Raw genomic sequence first — 15,148 nt, forward strand, 5'->3', positions numbered from 1 at the left:
CCATTCACTTGGCACAGATAAGAAAAACATATTATGCAATGCATCGAATTGCACTAGGTGAAACACCAATATGAAGGCATACAGCTATGAGCCTAATAAAATATTAGAAGGGGAACTTAATAATTTTGAAACTTCAGGTTTGTATCCACAACAAAGAGGAGGATGAACATAACCTAAATCTCCATTATTGGTTCTCTCTGTCTTTAGTTTACAATACCTGAAAGTGGTTGGTTTGTGTGTTGTATTGGTGTGCTGGAGCTTTGGAAGCCAGAGAGGGACCACAGGGGTGGCTCCTCTGGGAAGCTGCTGAAAGCCCTCCCAGCTCCAAAATCCAGCCCTGCCTCTGGCTATGGCCAAGCTTATCAGCAATGGTGCATGTGCCTCTGTGATTAACATATTCAAGAGAAAAAGGAAAACTACAATAAGACCTGCAAGGCAGAGGAGAGGGGGAGATGACAGCAATACCAGAGCAGAGATACCAATATTGGTGAGGAAGAAGGGATGGAGGAGGTACTTGAGCAGACATTCCCCTCAGCCGATGGTGAGATGACTCCAGATGTGGCCTTATCCATGCTGAACAGAATGGAAGGATCACCTCCCTGGACCTGATCATTACCGTCTGCCTAAAGCAGCCCAGGCTACTCTTGGCCTTTTATGATCTGAGAAAGGATTGCTGACTGTTGGTCAGCTTGTTGATCACCTTCCTGGGGACTGAGGTGATGCTGAAGGACCTGTAGTTCTCCACACCTTCCTTTTTACCATTCTTCAAGATCTGGAGAGATATTTGCTGTGTTCTCGTCTTCAGGAACCATTCTGAGTTGCCATGACCATTCAAAACCAATTGAGAAAGGCCTTATAGTGACATCAGCAGCTCCCTCGGTACTTTTGAGCTTATGTACAAGCACTTTATTTGTATGGTCCCTAACCTGGTCCTTCTTCCCTGAAGGTAAGTACATCTTCCTTGCTCTGTATTTTCCCTGTGGTCTCAGGGGGCTGGGATTCCCGAAGACAGTTTTTACTGGTAAAGACTAAGACAAAGAATAACGAAATCACAGAATCACTTAGGTTCGAAAAGACCTTCAAGATCATATGACCCTACTCTACTAAGTCCAGCACTAAGCCATATGCCCAAGCGCCATATGCCCCAAAAAAATCAGCAAAGAAAAAATTCACTCCACATTGACTCAAACCAGGTGACCTCATCTCTGCACAACTGGACAGCATCACTACACTCCTCCTGGGTCATTTGACCCTGCTCCCACCTCTTGTCCACTTCCCTTTTATGTCTGAGTTCAATTGTATGAAAAAAAAAGGAAATGAGAGGTTGGTGAGAGTTGTTCTTCCATGTCCACCTGTAACTGTTGATTTTTTTGACTAGCAGAGATGAGGACAAATATAAAGTAATATTAACTGCTAATATGTGTTACACATGACCAAAGATCAGCAGAAGTATGGCTGCTTGCTGGTAGGCTGGGAATTACTAGACCTTCACTTTCATTTTGATGGTCTTAGTTGTCACCTAGAACTCCTTGGGTTAAAAATTTATATTATATCCCCAAATAAATGGCTTATTTGTATTTGCAGCAGGTAAAATTGCTATATTTTCCTCACCCACATTTTAAATTCTGCAGATAGATACAGAAGTATATCTACAGCTGTAGTTTGTTCTTATCCTTTTTTCCATATCAATTGAGAAATTCTGAGACTAGTAAGGAACTTATATTTAAAATATTTTGTATAAGTAGAACATCTCTGCAGTTTAAAACTAGAATACGTCAGAAGCAAGTGTTGAATAAGAATGGGTATTATAGCAAATGGATGACAGTGGACTTTATAGAAACTGCTGATGTTCAGAAAATGAAAGGGTTCATATTAGTAATTAATGATTGTGAAGACTGCTACTCTGTTCTGTGAGATGTGAAAGCCACGTCTGAAATGGGGAGAAGATTAAAATACGTATTGATTGGCGGATGGGCAAAAGGTAGGATTTAAAAGCAAAGAAATGACCAATATGTGTGGAATTAATTAAACTCTTTTCATCATTGTGAATAAACAAGGGCTGACAACCCATATCTGTAAATTCCTGAATTGATTCCAGATTGAATGTACTTCAAAGGTCTGTGCCATGTAAACCAGAAGTCACCTTCAGAAGAGTCTTCTCCTGCAGCTCAGAGGAACTGCAAGACATGATACTTTCTGCTGCACTATTTTTATTCTAAGTTTTCCTGCTGATTAATGGGCAACACACACTGGATAGATTGATAAGAGAGGCCCTACAGTGTACAAGTTCGCCATAAATACTGATTCCACGAAGACACACAACACAGGAGAGGCAAGTGCATTGATTTAATCAGCTGTTGATAACGAGTTGTGACCAGTTATAAAACATTTGGATTAAACCTGTGTTACAATCTGCGACTTGTTTATTTCCTTTTTGGGGATATTTTGTCAGGATCTGCTGAAAGGTCCGCACGCAGCGCTCGCCTCTCGCAGGAGAGCAGTGAGCTTCGGCACTGGCTTTTTAGGGAGAGGCACTTGCTTGGTACTCACTAATATTCCTAATGAAAGCAGCTGACTCCCAGTTAGAATTCATGAATATGCGGTTTATTAAAAGGACAAATAAATCAGTTTGGGGCAGGAGTTTCAAAATGGGTAATCAGGAAACAATAGCAGCAATAATAATAATAAAAAATAATGGAAAAACATCAATAATACTATACTAATGTAATTTCAGCTAACAACACCACCACCACCCCAGCAATTTAAGGAATAACAACGACAATACCAATAAGGAGAAGGAAAGGAATGGGAAAAGAGGAGGTGGAGGGCATACCTAACGGATTGTGAAAGGAATTGCAGAGACTAAGGAAGGGGCCGGGTAAATGGGTAAGGAAGAATTAGAGGCAAGTAAATGTTTGTTTTTACCCAAATCCTGAGGTGGTCTGTTGTTATATATACAGCCTTGTGAAATTACTTAATTTTATTTTATCTTATTTTATTTATTTATTTATTTATTTATTTATTTATTTATTATTTTAATGTAGTTGTATAAGGGAGGCAACTAGGGTAAATCTGGCTGTGCCTTTTCTAGTGCATCAGTTCAGTTAGTTAATTTTTTTTGTGAAGAACATCAGGAGGTTTGGGTGGAAATCAGGTGTAATTGACTTTTATGATGAATTGCCTGAAAGTGATGACTAAATAAATAGTTTTGGAAGCAAGAATAATGCATTTACTTACCCTTTAAATCCACATACAAAATTGGCACCAGTTCTCCTTTTTGTTTGGTTTCCTTATTCTGTCATGTTAAGAAGTGGCCTGTGCTGCTAGTATCTGTCAAGCTCCCCCCCTCTACTGGAAACAATGCAGCTTGTCCCCCTGAGGATATTCAGACATATTGTATCCAAATCTTATATTTGATGAAGATATATACTTATAGTTCATCAAGCTAATGCAAGGAATAATTGGGAGTGATTGGGATGAAATCTAACATATTACTAAAACCAGACAGAGGTTTTTACTTTGTTGTTGTTGCTTTATGTTTGTTGATGATGGTTTTGTTTGTTTGTGTGTTTGTGTTGTTATTTTAGTTTTTTTGTTTGATTGTGATTTTTTTTTTTTAATAAAAATCAGTGTTCACAACTGATTCATTTACTTCCTTGGTATCGTGCAGTTCAGAGGAAGAGAACCCTTAGTACTAAATAATCTTGTTTTGGGGAAGAGTTGAGACAGGTGAAGGTATGCAGGAGTTGCTCATGGATGCTATTCTTCCTTGCAAAGATGCCATGCTATGACAGAGGCATCCAAAACCACTGAAGAGCTGACTGAGTATTTATTCCAAGAAACACTACTTAAGCCTCTAATAATTAGAAAGTAATACCACAGATTCTGATGTCGGTCAGGAATATTAATGCACTACACCACAACTACTTAAGAATTTCTAAGCTTTTTTGGCTAGTCTTAACATGGCTAATAATAAGAATCCCACATGTGCATACTCACTGAGACAAATGGGGAAAGCCTCCCTCTTAGGAACCTGGAATCACTTGCCCAGCAGGGACAAGGCTCACCCAAAGATATATCTACAAGAAATATATCACTCACCAAAGATGAGGCCACTCAATCTCAAGAAGTTTCCTTAGGTGGGATCCTGACCTAAAGGGGCAGGCTTCCTGGCAGATCCACTACTCATTAATGCAAGAACGAGATGGTGGTGTGGCAGAGAGTATTCTACTGCATGGAAGAAGTTTCTAAAATTGTGTTGTGTCAACTCAGCATGTCTTTTTGACCCATGACAGCTAGATATCTTTATCACTGAACTCAACTCAACTGTTGTTTTGCATACAGAAGGTGCTGACACCCACAGTGCCTGGCAGGATTTTGTTAACAGAGTGTTTACATCCGTTCCTCTTATAACAGAAAACAGAAGTTTTCATATGTAAACTTTTTCCTGTTTTTCACTTCTGGTCATGTACTTCTAGGACTCAGTTGCTGTAAAGTCTCTTGTGCCTCTCAACTGCCATGGAAAATTAGCTTATTTTACTGGGTTTTTAAAGCATTCTATTTTGTCTGGCTTTTAAAAAATATTCTGATTTAATATCTGTTCTTTTGTGGGAAGGAGAAGGAGACCTCCAAATGATGTAAAAACACTCAAAGATAATTATCAACTGAAAGAGGGGGTGAAAGATTGGACAGACACTAATCGGATGAAGATTAAAAAAAGTAGAAATATATGAATCTGGATTTTCTTGCTCCGTGTTACCTCCACAGCTTCTTTTTCTCCCTTAGGGGTGCTCTGGCTAAAAGCTACAGTTCTAATAAAACATTGTATTTTCAGCCCCCTCCAGATTGCACCAGAAAGTGGAAGCCAAAGGATGAACCAAAATATTGAGCTTTCTCTCATTCATATCTTCATTTCTCCCAAAATGCTTGAAAGTGGTCTTCTGCAATAGTTACCCATTCCCAACCCAGGGGAGGTGGATGTAACCTCTCCAACAGGCATCAGAGCTCTTCCCAGCCTCCCGAGAAAGAGACATCATTTTGCTGTGACAGAAGCGATTGGAGCGCTGTCAATCCCAACCGTCTTTGAGAAGCAGATGCCCAAAATGCCTTTGTCCCTGTCACTGCTCGGAGTGGAAATATGCCGTGACTTAGAGTTATGTAGAAGTGTATGTGAGCTATAACAATGTTTCTATTACAGTAAATTTTAGGCAGGCTGATGCTGTCTCTATTTGTAACTCCACAACATCTAGCTGATAACGCTGGCACCAAGGTTTTTACCATGCTTAGTAGCTCAAGGCTTTTTTGTCAAAATGTTGCAAAACCTGAGATAAGTTAATTAGCAACTAAAAGCTGTAAAAAGGCTTTCAAGCTTTTCAGACCTTTCAAAAAATATTTCAAATAGATGCTTTGGCATTTAATTCCTGGGACACGTATATGGCTTGGACATAGATTGAAGTGTAAAACAAATGGGAATGTAACCCATACCCTAGGAGAATGCCACAGTGCATTTGGGTAACCAAGTGTGAAAACTTACAGGTGTTGCAGCAAATTCATGTACTGATGGGTATGAGTGGATCAGCTTGGAGCATTAAACCAGGCCAGTTTGGAGACTATCTCTGGGAAGAAACTGCCCTGAACATGTGGTCAGATTGGCAGGTTGTGATGTGCAGCCTCAGGCAGGCAGACGGGTTGTTTGGTCTGGGGATGAAGCTGCAGGACCTCAGTGGCTGTACAGCCTATGCTGGGCTCTGCCTGAGGTCTCAGCATGGTGGGTCCCGTAGCCCTGCGTAAACAGATGTCCAGGGGATGATTCACAAAACTATAATTACACACAATAGTGCAAATGTTTAATTAATCAGGTCTCATGTCCTTATTATCCCCTCACTGGGTTTCACTAATAATGACCCAGAGGAAAATTCTGCTCCTGCCTGTGAATTATATTTTATTTACAAGGGTTTCATTTCTTAAACCATTTTTTTCTCCCATTGCTGGGTAGGACTACCAACAAGAAAATAAAATTCTGATGTCCTTTACAAGTAAAAGTTGTGACTGGCCTAAAATTCAGAATGAGGGAAGGCTTTGTGCTACCTCACATTTTTCCTTTAGCAGAATAAATTAGAATAACTTAGCACTTAATATGTCTCTTGCCTTACATTCTCAGGATACATAAATATTTGGCTCTAATCCTATCACTAAAGCTGAGAGGAAAATAAAAGAGGACTTGAAGGCAAAGCTATTCTGGATGAGGAAAGAAACCAACCCTTTACAAGTGGGTTTGTAACCCATACAAAGGGTTAAAACAGAGAAGGGTGTCTGAAGCCAAGAATGCCAGCCTCCATCAGTGACAATGCCTCTGTCACCCTCAAAAGCAAGCTGCTGGAAAGAAAGTGTTAAAAAGTATATTGTTTGCATTAAGGGGCTGAATTTTCCACTGGGTAATCATCAGTGAAACCCAGTGAAGGGCAAATGAGGATGGCAGGCCTGATTAATTAAACATGTGCTATGGTGCTAAGAGCAAGATTTATGCTATTGGTTTTACAAGAGTCATTGATATTAGTACTGCTAGAAGAAATGTTGAGCTGCTGTTTACATGTTTTATGGCAAAACTGGTGTTAAAAGTACAAATGAGGGTTGTGGAGTATTGCTGTAAAACCACAGTTTTGTTCTCTAAATGTTTCTCCTGCTCTACACAAGAGAGCTCTTGCAGTGCTGCTCTTAGATGCTTTGTTGCATTATTTCCATTATAATCCACGCTTTTAAACCTGATTACAGAAATTTACTTTGGGCTAAAATCCACTTTACGAAGATCTCCATCCAAGGTACTTGTGTTTGCTTATGTATACATGAGTGCACTCCGTTTGTGCAGAATATTACATGGAACTTTCTGTAAAATTGAAAATTGAAAGGAAAATAAGTTTGATAGGCAGCATATTCAGAATTCTCTATTTCATAATGTGTTGGTTGAGTTGAAGCTTAATGCTCTTGTACTATGAACACTGTTTCAGATATGTGTTCATAGGCAATTCTGCTTTTGTTCATTAATGTGCCATGGGAAACATACCAGTAAAATCCGGAGTGTAGGGTGTGAATGTGTGTCTTGGGGTGGAAGGCGAGGTTGTCTGTTGTGAATAAGCTAGCTCACATAATGGAGAGCATGGATGGCAACTAACCAGGTCAGTCGCAGTTCAGCTTTTATTTTCCTGATAACACACTCAAGTGTTTGCTTTTTACATTATGTTAACATGGAGCATTTTGTTGGAATGATGCCACTTCCTTTGGACTAATTTTTTTCCTTTCTGGACAAGAAACTCTCAGAGGCTGTCTATATCTCAATAAAGTCTGCAGACTTTGCAGTAACTTTGCAAGGTCTCAGGACTGAGGCAAACCGGCCAGGCTTGGCCTGACTGGAGCTTTGTTTTAGTCAATTTAGCTGTAAATAACAGTTCTTCCAGTGATGATGGTTGCCTGATTTGTTTTGCTTTTGCTTTTCTTTGTGCAATAGCAGAATAGCCATAATTTTATATTGTGTAGTATAAAAGTATTTTATACTTTAACCATAATTTTATATTTTGCCGTATAGTTACTCTGCACAGAATGCAAAATTTGTGACCCTACCATAACTATGTCATTATTATGTCATTATATGCAGGCAGGTTGTGACAGCAGAGGTCTTGGGAATGGGGACACAGCATAGAGATATACAGGTGTGGGGTGATGCAAGAGAGGAAACAGGCTGGCACTGGAGACCCAGGGCTTTAAACTATTTCTGTCAGCTAAAGGGGCAGAGAGCTGGTACCTGAGCAGAATTAGCCACAGGAGCAACAAGCAGCAGGTATCTATCTACAAAGTGTAAAATACACCATACAGAGTAAATTGGGACTTAACATGAGCTCCAGATCAATAAAGACAGAGCAAAGTGTAGAAATGTGTCACACAAGTGCTGTTGCTAACCTGAGGACAAGCAGGGGCTGTGGAAGGATCAGTATAAAACCAGAGAAAGGGGAAGATAGTAGGAGGGTTTAAGCAATTATTTTTAAACTGCATTATTAAGGACATTCGTGTTAAATAAATCATTTGGATGATGAGTGCTAACATTGTTCTTGCTGGAGCACTTGTTAGAAATACTTGTTGTTCATTAATTACACTGTGGGATTTTAATTGCACTAACAATAATTTCTAGGCTTCACTTATAAAGTGTGCTACCCTTTTTGCCCCATAACAACTTTTTGAATGTAACATCAAAGCGCTTCTGGCAAATGAGAAATTGATGTTTGTTTTGTTAAGTGTTCCTGTCTCATGAGGGATGATGCAGGATTTCAGTATTGTAGCATAGAGAGCACCTACCTTGACACGGAAAATTATTCAGGGTTTTCCTATAGCAATGATCCTACTATATTTGTCTTTTTAAGGCAGATAGCAAGTGGCAATGGAAAATGAATTATAATACATATTTTAAAATACTGAACTTAACCTGTTCAGTTACCAGCAACCTCAGACAAGTGTCTTCCTTCATCTAAACCCAGCACATTTGTGGACACCTCAGCAAAAACTGGATCTTCAAGCAAACTCAGCAGCTCTAAGTATATGTCTGATGCGGGGCCATCACGTTAAGTTTCTGAAGGTATGGGCACCCCACATCTTTAGTGTTGATCTGGTAGCAGGTGCTAGCCTCTGCAGCCTCCCAGCTCCATGGCATCCTGCAGAGCTTAGTGCTGAGCAAAGGCCAGCTGGTGCCAGGCTGGGTAACATATGGTCATCCCTTACTCTCTGTGGGGGTCATGTCCTCATTTGTTATGGGAGTCACATGAGCTTTCTTGCCAACACCCACGGGTGAGGGTGCCTTGTACTAAACAAAAAAAATCACTTTTGGAGGGAGACTATCCTGAAACCCAGCTTGGCAACATTACTAGCACACCAGAACTGACTTACGGCCATGATGGCTGTGTTTTTTTGGCAGAAGCTATGAGGTACATCCAAGCATCAGGTAAGTGCAGGTCTGTCCTGATCATAGTGCACCTCTGCTGATTGATTACCTGCAGTATATGTAGGAAGGATTTAATGTCCTTCAGATCTTGGTCTGTCTGTCTGGGACTGCTAGGTCACTAACGAAGTTTTTGCTTTTTCATTTCCACTTACGAACACAGCTTGTGACTGGATTTAACTCGTGACTGGATTTAACTCCATTAATCACAAATCTTTGGGACCAGTCGTCCAACCAGTTTCTTACCCAGTGAAAAGTACACTTTTCTAAGCCATGATTCCCCAGCTTCTCCAGGAGAATGATGTGGCAGAGGGTGTCAAAGGCGTTATTGAAGTCTGGGCAGCCTTTCCCTCATTCACCAGGCATGTCACCTGAGATCAAGTTGGCCAAGCAGGACCTGCTTTTCATGAACGCATGTTGGCTGGGCCTGGTCCCTAGGTTGTCCTGCACCTGCCATGTAAGCATACTCAAGATGAACCTCTCCATTATTTGTCTCTGTGTCAAGGTCAGGCTGACAGGCCTGTAGTTCCCCGGGCCCTCCTTCTGGCACTTCTCGTACATGGCCATCTCACTGGCAAACCTCCAGTTGTCTGCGACCTCCCCAGTTAACCAAAATGGCTGAGACATGATGAGAGGGAGGCTTGGAGAGCTCCTCTGCTGACTCCTAGAGGAGACTACTAGAGTACTCTCAGGTCCCCTAGACTTGTGAGTGTCCAGGTGTCATAGCAGGTCATTAACTGCTTCCTCCTGGATTATGGGTGGTTTATTTTCTTCTCCATCCTTGTCTTCCTGCTCAGGGGGGGGTGAATTCCCTGAGGGTAACTGGTTTGACTATTAAAGACTAAGACAGAGAATGCAATAAGTACCTCAGTCTTTTCATTGTCCTTGGTGCAAATATTCCCCCCAGTCTAATGAAGAATGGATTATCCTTGGCTCTCTTTTTTCTGTTAATTTATTTGTAAAAACATGTTTTGTTATGTCTTATGACATTGCCCAGATTGAGTTCTAGCTGAACTTTTGCCTTTCTAATTTTCTCTCTGCATGACCTAATGAGATTTCTGTACTCTTCCTGACTTGCCTTCCCCTTCTTCTAAAGGTGATAAACTCTCCTTTTTTTTTTTTTTTCTCCCAACTCCCAGGAAAAGCTCCCTGCTCAGCTGGGCTGGTTGTCTTCCCCACCATTTTATCTTACAGTACATGGGGACAGTTGTTACATCAAGTCCAGGAAGCTTTATGCTAGACTTCACCTTGAAAAAGAGAAGCTGATCTCAACGTTTAAAATCAGTGTTTATTTAGACAAAAATTGTCTCAATTATGTTTGTTATGGGCAAACAAAATACAGTCTGAACAAGAAATACATGTACAAAAGAATGTTAAAGGGTCAGTTGAATTGTAACAAACCAACATTGCACTCAGATAATGAACAAGGGGCAGATCTCAAGAAGATAATTACAAATGTCTCCTTTCTCAGGGCACAGATGTTTGACCTAGCCTCATGCTGTTTAACAATTCCCTGAGCAACGACCATAACTGTAACTGATAAATGGCCTCTCATTCCACAGGAACAGGGGCACAGCACATCCTAATATCATTTATTTGTTTATTATAGCCAGGATGCAAGAAAACAATTCACATTTCCATGGTGCTTGCATTAAATGGCTTATAAACAAGAGACTCTTATCATGGAGGCTTGTGGTTGAGCAAAGTGGGTTGTGTGGTGTTCAGCATGACTAAGCCTCATTGAGTCGGCTGCAATATTGTCCGCCTCTGGTCCCACTTCTAAGAGGGAACCAGGAGATGGAGAGGCTTCAGGAGGAGTCCCCAGGTGATGCTGGGCCTGGAGGGTGAGCTGTTGTGTGGAGTTGAATCCAGAGTACTGCACAGGACCATTTTCTCCACTAGCCAAACTCGTAACAAGATTAAGAGAAGGGAAATTGAAGATAAACAAATTCTGAATAAAACAAAGACAGTTCTTCAAGGTGAAACAACAGGGGTCATGATCTGTGCCTCACAGGGAATTATTGTGGTCAAGATTTCTTCTTTTTTTAAAAAAAGAAGGAAAAAAGGTGCACTGTATTTCAAGAGCATGGATTGGGCAGAAGCAGGCCGTTCTTAAGAGAAGTTTTTTTATTTGTTTTGATGAGTCCATTTTGACATTAAACCCTATTGATCTACTCATAGGGGCTAAAAGCCCATATTTAGGCATATCAATAACAGGTCTGAATTTTCAAAATTCTTCATTTGATTTCATTAACCTTAACTTCTGGTTGTTATTCCACTTCTCATTGGTTACTTGTAATGAGGATGCATTAATGATTTTCACTACTGAAAAATTACTATCTGTAGTATTATGACAAAGAAATAGAATTTTATATGGTTTTTTGTATATAACAGAATTTTATTTTTTTTCAATTTTCTAACACAAGAAGATTATACTGGTAGAGAATCTTTCCTCTGATAAGCTACACCAGTATATTTAACAACAAGTAGCTGTTTTGATATACTACATATTGTTTATTTTTCCAATTGAAGTGTTGGAATAATACAGGTTGCAAAAAGTTACATTTACAGCTATGTTGAATTGACTTACATTATTGCTTTCATTTTACGTACAGGCTTTTAAAACTGTCAGATGTATGATGCTGTCTAAGACCTATTTAAATCTCATGCTGCTTGAAGCTTTCTGTCTGCCACAGTCAACTTGAAGTTGCTCATCACCTGAAAACATCAAGATTAACTTGGTTTGTCCAGCTAAAATGCATCTTCACATCTTCCATTTGGCCTCTCTCTCAGACATGATGCTAAAATATCTATTAAAATTGAGCTTATAAGTTTTAAAAATGTGCTTTAAATTAAGGAAGAGAGACTGGTTATGTTTCTTGTTCAAATATTGCAGTGTGAAATGTGCTTGCCATACTACACCAGGTATCCGCAGACGTTGCTAAGATTAATAATCAGCCTGTTGCAGGAGTAGGAGGATGAATGGCAGTCCTGCAAAGACCTGTGCCTGCAACTATTCCTAATGAAGTCAACAGCACTATATAAGTAATTAAGAGTGCTCTCATGCCTGTCTCATACACATTACTGTAAAGAGCAGACTTGGTGTTCACAGACTGGAGTTTTGGTTTAATAAAATTTGGTTCCAGAGCAGTAGTAATCTGTAAAAAAAAAAATAAAAAAATTAAGTATGTGTTCTATAAGACATCATGTAATCTAAAGGGAAACCTTAAGTCATCTGTCACAGTGAGGGATTTTTCCAAACAGTGTACACTGTGTTGTTGCTTTTTAATTTCCTGCTCTTATACTCAAGTTTCCTTTCTAATGGCACAACAAAACTGACTGGTAAAACAACACAGAAAATTGAAAATTAGAATGAAATATAAATAATTAAACTGTACTGATATTTAATAGGATTTTATTTTTTTTCTTAAGCAAGGTACAGGAGAAATTTTCTGCAAGTGATACAACCTGTGGTGGTAGGTATGTATAATCCCCTGACAATCCAATTTATGACTTCTTGCAAACAAGTTTAGAGGCATTTAGTGATTCTGTCAATTGTTCACTGTTAGAACCTGAAAGTCTCCCTAATGGATTATTTTATATTAGCAGAAAATAAGGCAAAATTTAGCCAGGGTGGAAAATTATTGCAATTTGGGTTTTAGTAGCCTATACTAGATATGGCATAATAGTTTGCATCTTGGATTTTAGCTCTGCTTATTAATCAGATGGGATTTGTCTTTTAACTTAACACAGATTCAGAAATTACATGATGTCCTTAGTAAGAAATGCCATTCAATTCCAGGTAGCACTTCAATTTGGGCACATGCCTGAAGTTAGGTACCTAGTTAAGTACTACACTGCTTAATGACAGATGTGAGAGCCTATTGCCAAAAACCTGTGAAAGTTTCTCCTTCAGTCAGGGAATATTTCTGCATGGTTTGCAAGCAAAAGATCCACTTCCCGCAGTCCCTCAATGTCATCGTGCGACCTCTGATATCACTGGGGATTCTTCACAGCCAGTGAGCTGGAATGTCAGCTACAAAGCAAAACCAGGATTTTCCTTCCTGACACGGATCATCTCTGTATTATATAATATAGAAACTGAAAAATTGTACTGTCAGTTAGGACCAGATACAAGAAGCCACGGATGATAACGTTACCAGGATAAAGCACTCAGGTCAGGAAGAAGTAGCAGAGGGTTTTCCGGGGGGCCATACTGAGCTCCACAAGCTTTCTGTTACTGCAAAAGAATCTACCTGGAAATAAGGGTGCACTAAGTGAATTTTTTAAAGATTTACAGCCAGTTCTGTTGTTCAGTGTATCAAGGTCTGTCTTGATCTTGAAACTTGTCATGTTGCAATTGAGTCCTTGGGGTAAATCTGAAGCATTTGAAGGCAGATGTGCTCCATCAAGGCTATATTCAGGAAAATTTTACAGTTTGCATAGCTGGAGAAAATTTTAATCTGACATTAAACAGCAATGACATAAAAAGGAATAAGATATATGTAATATTTTATATTTATATGTGTATACACACACACACATATAAAGTTACATAAAGAGTCAAAGTTGCCCCCGTGAAGCATAACCTCCTTGTCTGAATAGTAAAGTTTGAAGATGACGTAAAAGATGATCAGTAAAAATTATTTGTTCACATAACTCTACTGAAGACCGAGAAGATGTAAACACAGAGCAATCAAATCATAGTGCTTTTTACCATGATTTAGAAGTGCGTATGAGGAGAGACTTCCTACATAAATGAACATAGTCTGAGTCATTTGGGAAGGAATCAGGGAGCTAATGATATTTCTGAATTGGAGCTTTGCCACCACCCTCTGTTGAACTAGAGGATGTGTTAAGTGAGGTTTTCCACAAACACTGTAAGTAGGGAAAAGGAGAGCAGTTTTGGGACAATAGTGTGCTGAAGGTCAGAAACAGGGTGTTAAGGGCAGTGAATGGGATGGGCAGCCTCTGATGATGCTGTGCTTTATAACAAAACTCAAGCAGAACAAAATTTTCCTTTCAGAGGGACCGAAGTGAAGCCTTCTGTGCTGAAGAGGAGTGGGTGCTAGCTCCAAGTAACAAGCCTATAGACAAGACCACACTCCTCCATTTTAGTAAGACTCTGAACTCACAAGTGGTCAAGCTGAAAAAAACCCAAACAACCAGAACAACAAAAACAAACCCAACAAAAAGCAAGCAAACAAACAAACAAAAACAAATCTGGAAAAGAAATCAATACCTACAAAGAAATAAAATGAGCAGCAGCAGAAACAAGAGTAAGTAAAATTCAATTAAAATAAGAGAAAGCATAAGCCAATGGCCTTTTCTATGAACTCCACTATTTGGGTTTGCTATAAATGCCATCTAACTCATGCAAACACATTATGCAAAAAGCATTTCAGACAAAGAATAAATAAATAAACACCACATGGAGACCCAATGGGTCACTGTGCCAGAACTAACCTTTGAACCAAGCTATGGTTCTAAATACAGGAAGGAGAGACAATTAAAAAAAAAAAAAAAGAAGGAGAAAGAAGACCTTTTGTTTTTTTATGGGAGGAAGAAAGCTCATTGCTCCAGGCAATCTCGGGAAGAGTTTGCTGTTTTAGGACACTTACATTACGGTAGTATTGCTGGGTTCCTGCTCTTTGTCATATTCCATTGCAGTCTGAGACTTCACTTGACAGCAGTGAATCATTTCTCTGAAATAGATTCAAGTGGTTAGCATTGCATCCATCCACTCACATGCGAAAAGTCCCGAAGTGTCATCAGTCATGGGTAATTTTCTGAAAAACATTACCTCCTTGACTCTTTCAGGACCAAAACATTCAGCTTTAGCAATGTCTTTGTCAATGAAAGTCCATTTTTTCCATGGCTATTTTATTCTTCTTTCCTCCCCAGTCTGAAAACACATAAATACTCAAATGCTCTCTTGCCTGAAGTGGAAGTAGAATCCTTCCCACAGATTTTTATACACATGGCACATCTAGGCATCCCTCTCCTTTTGACAAGAGGAACAGGTAACTAAATGTAACCTACCACTCCCTATTAGGACATGCTGGCAGAAGCTTTGTATACTACATAAAGATGGATGTGTCTTTTCTCTTGTCACAATAGGATTTTAGCGGATCTTCCTAACACCATGGTTCAACCCCCTGATGTAGA

This window comes from Apus apus, chromosome Z (genome assembly GCF_020740795.1).
Source record: "Apus apus isolate bApuApu2 chromosome Z, bApuApu2.pri.cur, whole genome shotgun sequence".
NCBI classification, from domain to species: domain Eukaryota; kingdom Metazoa; phylum Chordata; class Aves; order Apodiformes; family Apodidae; genus Apus; species Apus apus.